This window comes from Brachycentrus maculatus, unplaced genomic scaffold (assembly GCF_059751285.1).
Source record: "Brachycentrus maculatus isolate JH-2025_06_01 unplaced genomic scaffold, ASM5975128v1 h1tg000144l, whole genome shotgun sequence".
In the NCBI taxonomy this organism is placed as follows: Eukaryota; Metazoa; Arthropoda; class Insecta; order Trichoptera; family Brachycentridae; genus Brachycentrus; species Brachycentrus maculatus.
Window position 1 is genome coordinate 2564727 of NW_028280897.1, and position 11410 is coordinate 2576136.

Sequence of the window (11410 nt, forward strand, 5' to 3'; positions counted from 1 at the left end):
ACTTGTGTCGGGTTGTGGTCCCGTGGTTAGTGACGCGAACTCTTGAGTCAGAGTTTCTCGGTTCAAATCCACTCTACCACAATTTGATGCCTATTTCTAATAATGAGCTGAAATAGTATGAAATTGAAGTATTCGTGTAAATAATAAAAACAAAAATAAAAATAAAAATAAATAAAAAATATTCTCCAAAAGTCAAAGTTGCAATATTTTTTGCCTTCTCTTCTTATTATTTTTCGATAACAATGTATCAAATACGAACGATTTGCGCATTGCCCCCCATGACATTCAAATTGCCCTACGATGGGGCATGGGCTCTTTGTTGGGAAACTCTGATCTAAATAATAGTAAAAATATAAAAACCGAATTAAGTAACGACTTATTTCGTAGAATTGATTATTTGATTCGGGTGCATAGATTTCTGTAATTGAAAGGACTTTAAATAAAAATAAAATATTTTATAAAATAAATTTTTTTTTTAACTACTTTTAATTGGTATATTTTTCCCCGACCGGTTTCGACCATGTCATCGTTAGAGTTTAAAATGTACATATTTAAACCTGATAATGACAAGGTTCTTATCGAAACCGGTTGGAAAAGTATGTACCAATAAAGAGAGGTTAAAAATAAAGTCTGATGATGTCGGTAACGACGAAACCCGGTCGCTGGTCAAATAAAAAAGTGGAAAAGCTAAAAACTTTGGTTTTAATCTAATAATAAGTTAAAAACAAAGTTGCTTTATTTTATAAAATGTGCCAACGTATCTGCGAAAAACATTCAAGAAAAGAAAAAAATATAAAATAAATCAAAGAGTCGGGGTCCAATCTCAAATATAATACATATTATATAAAAAAAAAACTAACTAACCATCACGCCGCTTCCCCGCAGGGGTAGGCAGGGAGAATAGAACGCCACACCACTCTGTCTTTGCAAACATTCTTCGCCTCTCCACGTTCATGCATCTCCTCATACATACTCGCCGATTGTTACGACTCCTAACCTGACCACTTTCAAGTATTTGGCACACCTGATCGTGCCATGTTGTTCTCGGTCTTCCTCTGCTCTTTTTTTCCATTTACATCTTTGTTTTTAACAACTATATAATCATAATCATATCAAGTAACGACTTATTTAAACAATTCGTTATTTAAGTCGATTCTTTAAAGCGATCGCTCTTGATTAGTTTTTAGTGGGGAAAAGCACTAATAATAGAAATAAAGTAATTCAAAGAGCCAAGGTACAATCTCGAATTTAGTACATGTCGTCTCTGCTAACTTTCCGAACGCCCCTCGTGCGTACTTATTGTATTTATGTATCCGCACGTCATCTTTGGGAACGCGTGAGGAGCTTTCTACACATTTCGTTCCGGAGGGAAATTCAGCGTTAAACTCACTTTTTGATACATCTATCTGACGCTCGGGCGTACTCTTATATTTCTCCGAGACGCCAGAAGCGGCTGAGGTAGGCGCACGCCTCGACGTGTTATTAAATTTCTTTCGCAAAATATGACAGTAAGGAGAAAGTTGACTCAAAGTGGTTTTTATGCTCTCTGCTCATTTAAAGGCCGTCCGGGAGAACAACGAAATCAAGTTTTCTCAATTTTGAGTGAATAATGCAATTCGTTTTCAAATCATACGCACTGTCAAGGAAACTAATTGGTTTTATACAAAGGGGATGGTTTATTACATACTTTTTTTGTAAACAAAATTGAATAGCAATTTTCTTTAATACTACTCCTTTTTTTATTTTAATAAAACTACTTTATATCTTATTAGAATATAACCGGTTTCTACTTAGTAAGCCGTTTACTTCCTCAAGGTTAATTACTGATATAAATTTGTTTTATACAGAGGGGGGTTTCATTACATACTCTTTTATAAATAAAAAACGCAATAAAATTATTTTACAAAATCACTTTATATCTTATTATAACTTAATTACAACGTCAACCGAAGAAGTAAATATTTAATAACATACTTTCTGTAAAAAAATATGCATCTTTTTTTATAAAATCACTCTTTATGTTATTTAAACTGAATTATAAAGTTGACCGGTTTCAAAGTAAAGGGCTTCTTCCTAAAAATTAATTCCTAAATTTAAATATTTGTTTTATTTAAAATGGACTTTCAAAACATACCCTTTTGTTAAAAAAATTGTAATTACATTTTTTTGTATTTAAAATCACTATAAATCTTATTATAACTTAATTATATCGTCGAACGGTTTCAAAGAAAACGGCTTATATATATATATATATATATATATATATATATATATATATATATATATATATATATATATATATATATATATATATATGTAATTAGTTACTCAATTGGGAGATTCTACCCCACCGCCTTGTTCACCGGGCCCTTCCGGCGTCCACTTGTTTTCGTGAATGAGCCATGCACTTGCTGAGCATCACTTCAATTCGTATGAAAATGTCCGAAAATGGCTTGACGACTGGTTCGCCTCAAAAACCTAGGACTTATTTGCAGCGTATCCATAATTTGCTAAAATTGGGAATCCAGTGACGGACTTTGCCACAACTACTTCTTTGTACCTCCCGAGTGCATCGGTAATTAATTTTATTCTTTCGACGGATTACATTACCAGTGCTAGTAGTATAGGGTTTTTTTAGGTTTGTCAATTTAACAGTTTATTGTTGATTTGTAGTCAATACATTTGTCATTTCACCATGAATAGACCGAATGACCATTATGCTCGTTGCAGGTTCGGTGAATGTGCCGAATACAATATTCAGCCTGATCCTCTTTTTCAACGCAAAACTTTGTTTGTGTACCGATGAGGCACATTTTTGAATAATTGGGTATGTCAGTAAGCAGAATTTGCTGAATTAAGAGTCAAGTAAACCCAAAAGCCTTTGTCGTGACACCCTTACATCCATTAAAAGTCACTGTTTGGTGTGTTTATGGGCAGGTGGAATCATTAGCCCTTATTTTTTTTAAAGACGATGCCAGCCAGATTGTTACAGTCCATGAAGAGCGCTACAGAACCATGATTAATGACTTCTTCTCAGTTGGATGGCATTGATATGATGGAGCTGTGGTTTCAACAAGATGGCGCAACATGCTATACGGCGGGTTCCACTATCAATTTATTGCGGAAAATTTGAATTTGTTCGACGATGAATTATTTGTTCAACAAAACGATTTCGTAGTCCAAATCCTTCAAACTTACTGTAAAGTCGTCAAATCAAATACATTTCTTTGACAGATGAACGTCGATTTGCAATACAAATCATTCATTAGCCGAATCAAGAAAATAATCACAAAAATTAATAAATCACATCGACCAAATATCTGTCACTGACAGCTTTAACTTAAGCAGTTCTTACTTGGGGTGGAATTATTTTTCAAATACCTTTTATATGGCAAGATATTTATGTTATCAATTAATGTCAATAATTAACAGAAATTAAACAAATAAGAGAAATGTTTGCTTGTAAGGCGTCTTCGCAGTAAACAAATTTAATACAACCCCTAATAAAAAAACAAACAATATTTCCCGCTTCAATATTTACGAGAGATTGGCTCGGAGAATTCAGCATGGAAAAAATATGAGATAATTAATTGAAGAGATGGCTCTCTTGTTCCGCGCTATTATTATCATTTACTTGGTGGGGAGCGTAGGTCGACTTTCCCAGTCCAATCAACAGCTACTTATAGACTAATATTATATTATACAAGTTATCCCTGACGAGAGGGTTGGTTACACAACCCTAATTGAACCGCTTCAAATAGCGTTACGGCCTAGTTTACATTGGTAGGATAAGTAGCGCAGTCGAACTTGGAAATGAGAGAACCCAAGGGATATTTTTTTCTTAAAAAGAGGCCTCTTTTATATTTATGCTTTTTTTCTAATATAAAGTGACGGGACTTGAGCCAACTATCTTTTTAAGAGGATTTACTTATGTCGAGGTTCGACTGTGCTGAACATAGTCGTTGAAAACCTTGGCTTTTTTAAAAAATTATTATAAAATGAATTTAAATTGAATGCATTTAAGTAGTGTATTATAATAATATTTACATATAAGTGACACTAAGGATTTGAAGTGTGATTTCAATAATTTTATAATAGACATAGATTTTTGTACGCAAATTTCTAAATTATGTGGGTATAACTCTAATTAATTTGAAGCAAAGGAGTAAAATGAATATTTTTTTTTTCATGAATGTATTTCCCAGAGACTGTGGCACATTTTAAAATGAATACTTACATTTGATGAGAAGGACAAGCCAGGGACTGTGCTATAGATTTGCCAATATAAGGCATTATTTTTTGTCAAAAGCACCCTTAAATCTCTCCGTCGATCTTTCGCATTACTATACCACAAAATTAACAAAGGTTTGAATATTTACTAGAGGATATGACGATTTGAAATGTATGAGGGTGGAATATAGGGGATGAAGAACGGTCTAGTCTGTTTTTTTTATATAGATTTTTCATTACGCCTTCAAATTTAAAAGACAATCGCTTATGCATTGTCTTTTAAACTACCGATGTAAACTGGGCTTTGAACTTAAGTTCGTCTATGTACTGGTATAATAAACATACAGATTAAACCAAGGTTTATATTGATGTTTTAGCGGTAATACTTTTAACGTAGTTCGAAAATGAACTTTCCACTTTAGAAAGTTAATTCTAAACACTTCATCAATAAGGGCTTTTCGATGGATTTATTAATTCTAAATTCCCTTTAATGATTATAATACGGTAATATAAAGTACCATAGCTCATTTCCTGAAACCACTTTCCGTACCTAATTTCCATCAACACTTATTGTGAAGGAACGCCTGAAATAACAAATTAATCTTTAGGCATATCTATTTATTTAGCTATCAGCTGTATAATTTTAATGAAAATTAATTTTTTTTAACGAACAAGACGAGGACCGTATTTTTTTTATTTATTATTTCTTAACATTTTGAATTTTTTACATACCGGGAGACGCCTGAAAACATGTTTTTCAATTTTAATGCAGCTAAAAATTTGACCAGATTATTTACAGCTCTTTGAGTGTGTCCAAATGATTGTCTAAAAAGAAAGATAGAGAAATTGACAAGCATTGAGATATTTAATAAATTTGTGAACTAAGATTTGAACACAACCAAAATGTTGTAAATATTTTATTTTCACAAATTTTCATAAATTTTCATAAGTTCAAACTATAAAATGTTTTATTACCATACCACAAAGTTATCAATCCTTTTCATATACAATTTTTTTTATCTAAAATGTTATTGAAACTAAATGTATCACTTTAACATTCTATAAGGAATATTTCAAAACGTATTTTTTTTCGAGTAATTCTAAAATTGTATTTGAAAAAACTGCCCTTAAACGAATTCAATAACATGTAGCTGAACATTTTGTATTCAGGCAGAAAAATAATTTAACCCCCATGTACCATGCGACAGGTTGGACCACATGAATAGGTAACGAGAGGTACGTTATTCTGTAGTCAGAACGATCAGGGTTGGGCCAAACAACCTGTCAATTAAAAAAATGGTTTTTTATATGGTTTTATCTATTAAAACGTGACATATTTTTATTAAGCGAAACAAATATGACATTAAAATTTGTATGGTGTTATTTTAAACACCATATGTACGTAGTTTCGAGGCAATGATTAGCGCATGTGAGGAGAATGGAACCATCCAGACATTGCACTGTACGGCCGTACAGTTAACGACTTAGTCGTCTACGACTCCCAGGCAGACCACCAAAGAGATGGATTAATATCTGGGAATCGACATTGCAGGAAGCTTATCTCTCTTAAAAACAGGCTACAAGGCCTATACCAAGAAGAAGAAGAAGGAAAAGATATGTACGTAAGGCTCTCGAGCGTTAGAAGTTAAACTTTTTAGGTCCCAGAAACGGTTGATTTCATACATTGCTCTCTTTGCTGTGTGGACGACATTATTATTTCAGGATTAAAAAATGGTTATGTTGAATTAATTCGAAGAAAATCTCTCTTAATTACATTAAATGTTTCTTTTAAAGAAAGAAATTGTAGGTTTATGATAGATGAAGCAAACAATTAATTCTGAATTTTCTAAGTAACGAGAGAATACTGAGTTGATGGTAGTACATGATCTGGTTGTAGACTGACCTTTGTCAGTGTCCAATTTAAATTTGAATTTATCATCTAAAAATCTCATCAACATTTGGGCTTCTTTCAACATTTTTTTAATCAAAAATCTGGGCGGACTGAGGAACACATATAATTGTAGGATATGGGCCAGGTAGGATGACGCTTTGTCTATAAATAGTTTTTGATTGATTTTAGCAAGAGTTTAATTAAAGTAGGATTATATTTTTTTTTGAATTACAGAGAACTACAAGATCCCAAACAAAACAAAAAAACAAGTCAGCCTCTACTAAACCGTAGAATGAATCGAGACGTTAGATATAGAAACGAAAGCGGTTTTCCGGTATTAAAAATTGACATAAAAACCGAATCTATCGTTTTGGCAGCCCTAGCTGCGGGCCACGTTCGGGCGGAGGGAAGAGACGAGACGCTTGTGAGTACGTAGCATCTCTCGTCTGGTGCGGACCGAGCTAATAACTAACAATGGCAAACTAAGAGTAAGAGAGTAATTCCGTGTGAGTGTAATGTCCCCGCCAGTAATAACAATATCGACATGGGAACACCCCATGGGGGTGACCTTCCATTGTCGCATTGTAATATGTAAATATGGATATGCTGGCATACAAACGTGTTATAACCTATTCAGAGAACAATCAAATAAATCTTCTTTTTTTTTAAATTATACAGACTGACGGTATTTTCATAATTTGATTCGAGAGTTACTTTGTGGTAACTACTGAACCTTATCCGCACCAAATAGTACATAGGAAACTGCATAAAATTGACGCGATGTTTATTCGATCGTTTATTATATCCAGGCAATATGATCAGTCCTGCATTTCAGGTACCCATCCAGGGTAGTAATAAATAAATAGTAGAGTGGAAAAACGCATTTTTATTTTGAGTCCCCCACGGGAATCAAACCCGGGGCCCCCATTGCTAACCACCCACTGGTGGACAAAAACCTTATAGTAATACACATAAGTATATTTATTTTTTATTTAAGTTTTTAAAATAATAAAATTGATGAAAATTAATGGAAAATAAACATTCAGCTTTTACCTAAAAAGATCTGTTGCGAAATAAAAAGTTCAATATGTTGCTTGATATTTATTTTAATACCGTAGAACGGGGCTACTTGAACTTTGATGTGTTACTTGAGCCTTGTACAAAAAAGAGATTGAAATCTGTATTTGGTCTATAATAATGAATGTATCGTGACAATAAGTGTCACCTGTCAGAGAAACAGTGAATCATGTCGATACGTTCATTATTGTCAATCATGCTCAAGTAACACATCAAAGTTCAAGTAGACCCGTTCTACGGTACATTTTATTATATTCTTAAATTTTTAAAACGATCTCCTGAAAAGTATCGCTCACTCCTTTCAACAATGTCATATATTAAAGTTTTTTTAATATATGACATTGTTGAAAGGAGTGAGCGATATGTATTATTACATATATAGAAAAAAATAATAAATTTGTTTTTTTACTATATGAGTAAATATAAATTAAGAATGACGTTTTTTATTGTAGGTGAAGATCACATAATGGTTAACGTTACACGAGTAACTTTATACGGTGATCACTTTAGCCAGTTAAATGTCAGATCGTAAACCCTAGGATGCTCAGACTTTCATCTTCTTTCGTATAAAAACGATAGACGTTCCTCTCAAGTCGAGACACCGAGTGTAATATTGAAATACCATACTTGGGGTGAATAATCCAGTAAAAAAACTGATATAAAAAAATTTAAAGAATTTTTTTGTTGAAGATGTTTTATTTAACTAAAACTAAATAAAACAATATAACTAGCTGGATATGACTCGGTCTATTTAAATATAAAAAATACACCTTTTTCAAAAACGTTAGAATATTTTTTTAAATAAATCACGACGCTTGTGAAGCAATGACAGTATGGCTGTCCAAACTCAAATACAGTAAAGGACTTTTTTTGTAGTACGTTTTTTTTGCATTTTTGGACTAAGTAGGTACGCTCTACTTAGTCCAAAAATGCAAAAAAACGAATTACAAAAAAATATCTCTTACTGTGTTTTAAGTTTGGACAGCCGAGTAAATGCCAAGAAGCACGTTGCTTGCCATAAGCAATGTTACATTTTGCGTGTGTTGATGTTTCGTCCAACAGTTGGCACTGCCATTACGGTGAAAAAATCGGTTTAAAGAAAAAGATTTCCTAACCTGGCGAATGTGTACATAAAAACGTTCGTATTCGTTTACTCAAGACTACCGTGAGTTAATTTTTTTTTGTAAATAAAAATTTTTGAAATATTGGATATTTTTATTAAGACAAATATTATCAACATCTTTTATTACTAAAAAAATTATTAAATCCAATTACAAAAAAACACCTTAAGATTTGAGAAAAAAATCGGACACATAACATATTATGAATAATATTTGTATGAAAGTATGCAAAGTATTCCTATCAAAGGATTATAAATTCATCTGTGGAAGAGAAAAAAAATCAATGATTTGTATTTATACTATTTGACAATACGCGAATTAAAAATCAACTCTTGAATAAATATGAATGAATAACGAGAGCGCTGAAATTCAGAGAAAATGTATATTATTCTTTGAACTTCGAGTGCTGAAATTTTACTTTCACGACTAATGGAGCTTGCATCCTAAAGCGACACATTCCATGAATAAAGGCGGATCCTTATATTGCCACTTGAAGAAAGAGCGATTTGAAATTTCATACACTTTCTCATACGAAATAATAAAATACAAGATAAAAGACTTAATATTATCCGTGTAGCGGAAAGTTCATATACAGAGTTAAGGCCAATTCACACACACTATACTGTATTCTACCCTTACCCAGTATACTATCACTTATTCAGTAATTTAACCCAACCCATATCCCAGGGGCTAATCAAATCCATGCAAACGCAGCCCAGTTTCGTTATGCTCAACGAAATTTTATTTTAAAATAATAAATATAAATTGGAAAAAATAATAAAATAACACCGACATCATCACCAGTCCGATGAAAAAAAAAGACTGGATGTAGAGTTTTTCCAAATTAGATTTAAGTTTCGTACCGACATTTCTTGGTGGAAATGCGTTTTATAGAGTACAATAACAATGATTAAAGAAAACACTTCGTTTTTTACCACCTGAGTTTTATTATAGACTACATGTTTCAGAAGTTAAACTTCCATCATTCAGGTCTGTATAATAACAAATTATACAATAAATTATTAATAAGTTATTAATAAGTTATTATACAATAAATTATTATTAAGTTATTATACAGAACTGAATGATGGAAGTTTAACTTCTGAAACATGTAGTCTATAATAAAACTCAAGTGGTAAAAAACAAGTGTTTTCTTTAATCATTGTAACATGTCTTACCACAAAGTTAATGCCGAAACAATAAATAGAATACAATAACAACTAAGTATGTATTTTTTTCCACATTAATTTTATTTGACCAGCAACCTCGTTTAGTTGTAACCGACATCTTAAGACTGGTGATGTCGGTTACGATGAAACCCGGTTGCTGGTCAAGTAAAATTCATGTGGAAAAAATTACATTGTTGTTATTTTATTATATAAAATGCAATTCCACCAAGAAATGTCAGTACAAAGTTTAAATCTTATTTGGAAAAACTCATCACATAGTTTTTTTTTATAGAACCTTTTTTGCATATACGCAGTATGTATCAGTCGGTCATTAATGTTTCATCATCTTTCTAGTGCATAATAACATTTTCAAGTGTGTTCACAAACATACGTGTTCACAAATCTGGATTATTTCTTTATATATATATATTAAGACTTCCATATTCTTCTTAAACTGTGATGAGATGTCAAAAAAATATAATGATGATTATGTAGTTATATTATTTTTTGACATCTCATCAAAGATGAAGAAGAATATGGAAGTATGGGCATTTACGGAAGTGATCACTTAAACCAGTCGATGACGGTCGTCAGCCCCGTAAATGCCCAGACTTCCATATTCTTCTTCACCTTTGATGAGCTGTCAACAAATAATATGAAAATAACTCTTTTTTGTGAACAAGTATATGGACACACTCAAAATGTTGTAAATTATTAAGTTAGTTAAATTAAGTAATAAAAAAAGCGTCATGATGGTAGTAGACGCTATATATTTTACACCGTCCCATTTCACCCCACCTACACTAAATCTCTACAATTGTGTGGACCTTAATAGGCGCTTACTGACCTACAGACGCTAATAACATCGGCATGTTACAAACCCATAAACTTCTCACCGATCATTATCACGCTATTAATTATTAAATTTTTCTTTTAATTTTCTAATAATCGGCCATATCAGCAATTACGTTTGGAGTCGAGCTGTAGTTACGGCATGAAACGGTTCAAATTTAACGCCGCAATCGTAACCATGTACTAACATTTATCAAATTGATTTTGAGTACGTATTTTTGAGCTTTTGTACTTAAATTTCAATATAAATTTAATATTTCAACTAGATTTATGGAATACGAAAAGGGCTGTCATTTTTCTGTCAAAATTATTTCATTCATTTCATTTCGGTTCGTGACGGTTTTGAAAAACAAATAACAAAATTTATTTTATTATTTGTGTTTCAAAGAAAAAGGAAAAGAATTCAAATAAAAGTCTTTCAGCGAAAGCTAAACAAGAAGTACACAATTGAGACCGGGTATCAGGCCTTATGTATGGAACTTAGCATGAAGTTGGCAAATGAAGGATGAAAGTAGACTGAATGCAGTCAAAATTTGATCCCTCAAATACATGTGTGGCAAAACGATTAATTATAGATGTTCGAATGATGAAATAAAGTGAAAATGCAAAGCTGAGATAAGCATCATTGATAAAATTAAGAAAGGTGTGTTGAGATGATTTGGATATGTGGAACGAATGAGTGAGGAAAGAACGGACAAACAAATCTATGAGGTGAATGTAGCTGGAAAAGAAAGCACACGAAGACCGAAAAAACTTCTCATGATCAGGTATGTCAAATACTCGAATGTGGCTGGGTCAGAAGTTGAAATAAGCGGGTATGTACGAGGAGATGCGTGAGTGTGGAAGAGACGAATAATGTTTGCAGAGTAGTATGGCATTCTACTCTCTCTGCTTTCCCCTTCGGAGAGGCGGCGTGATGGTTAATTTGGCTTTTGTGTTTATATTCGTATTAATTAAGGGGAATTTTCATTACGAAGTTTCTTCGCATTTGCCATGTAAAATTATTTTAATATATTATATTACTGTAATACAAAGCGTCAAGTATAAATATAATATTTGGGAAAAAATCT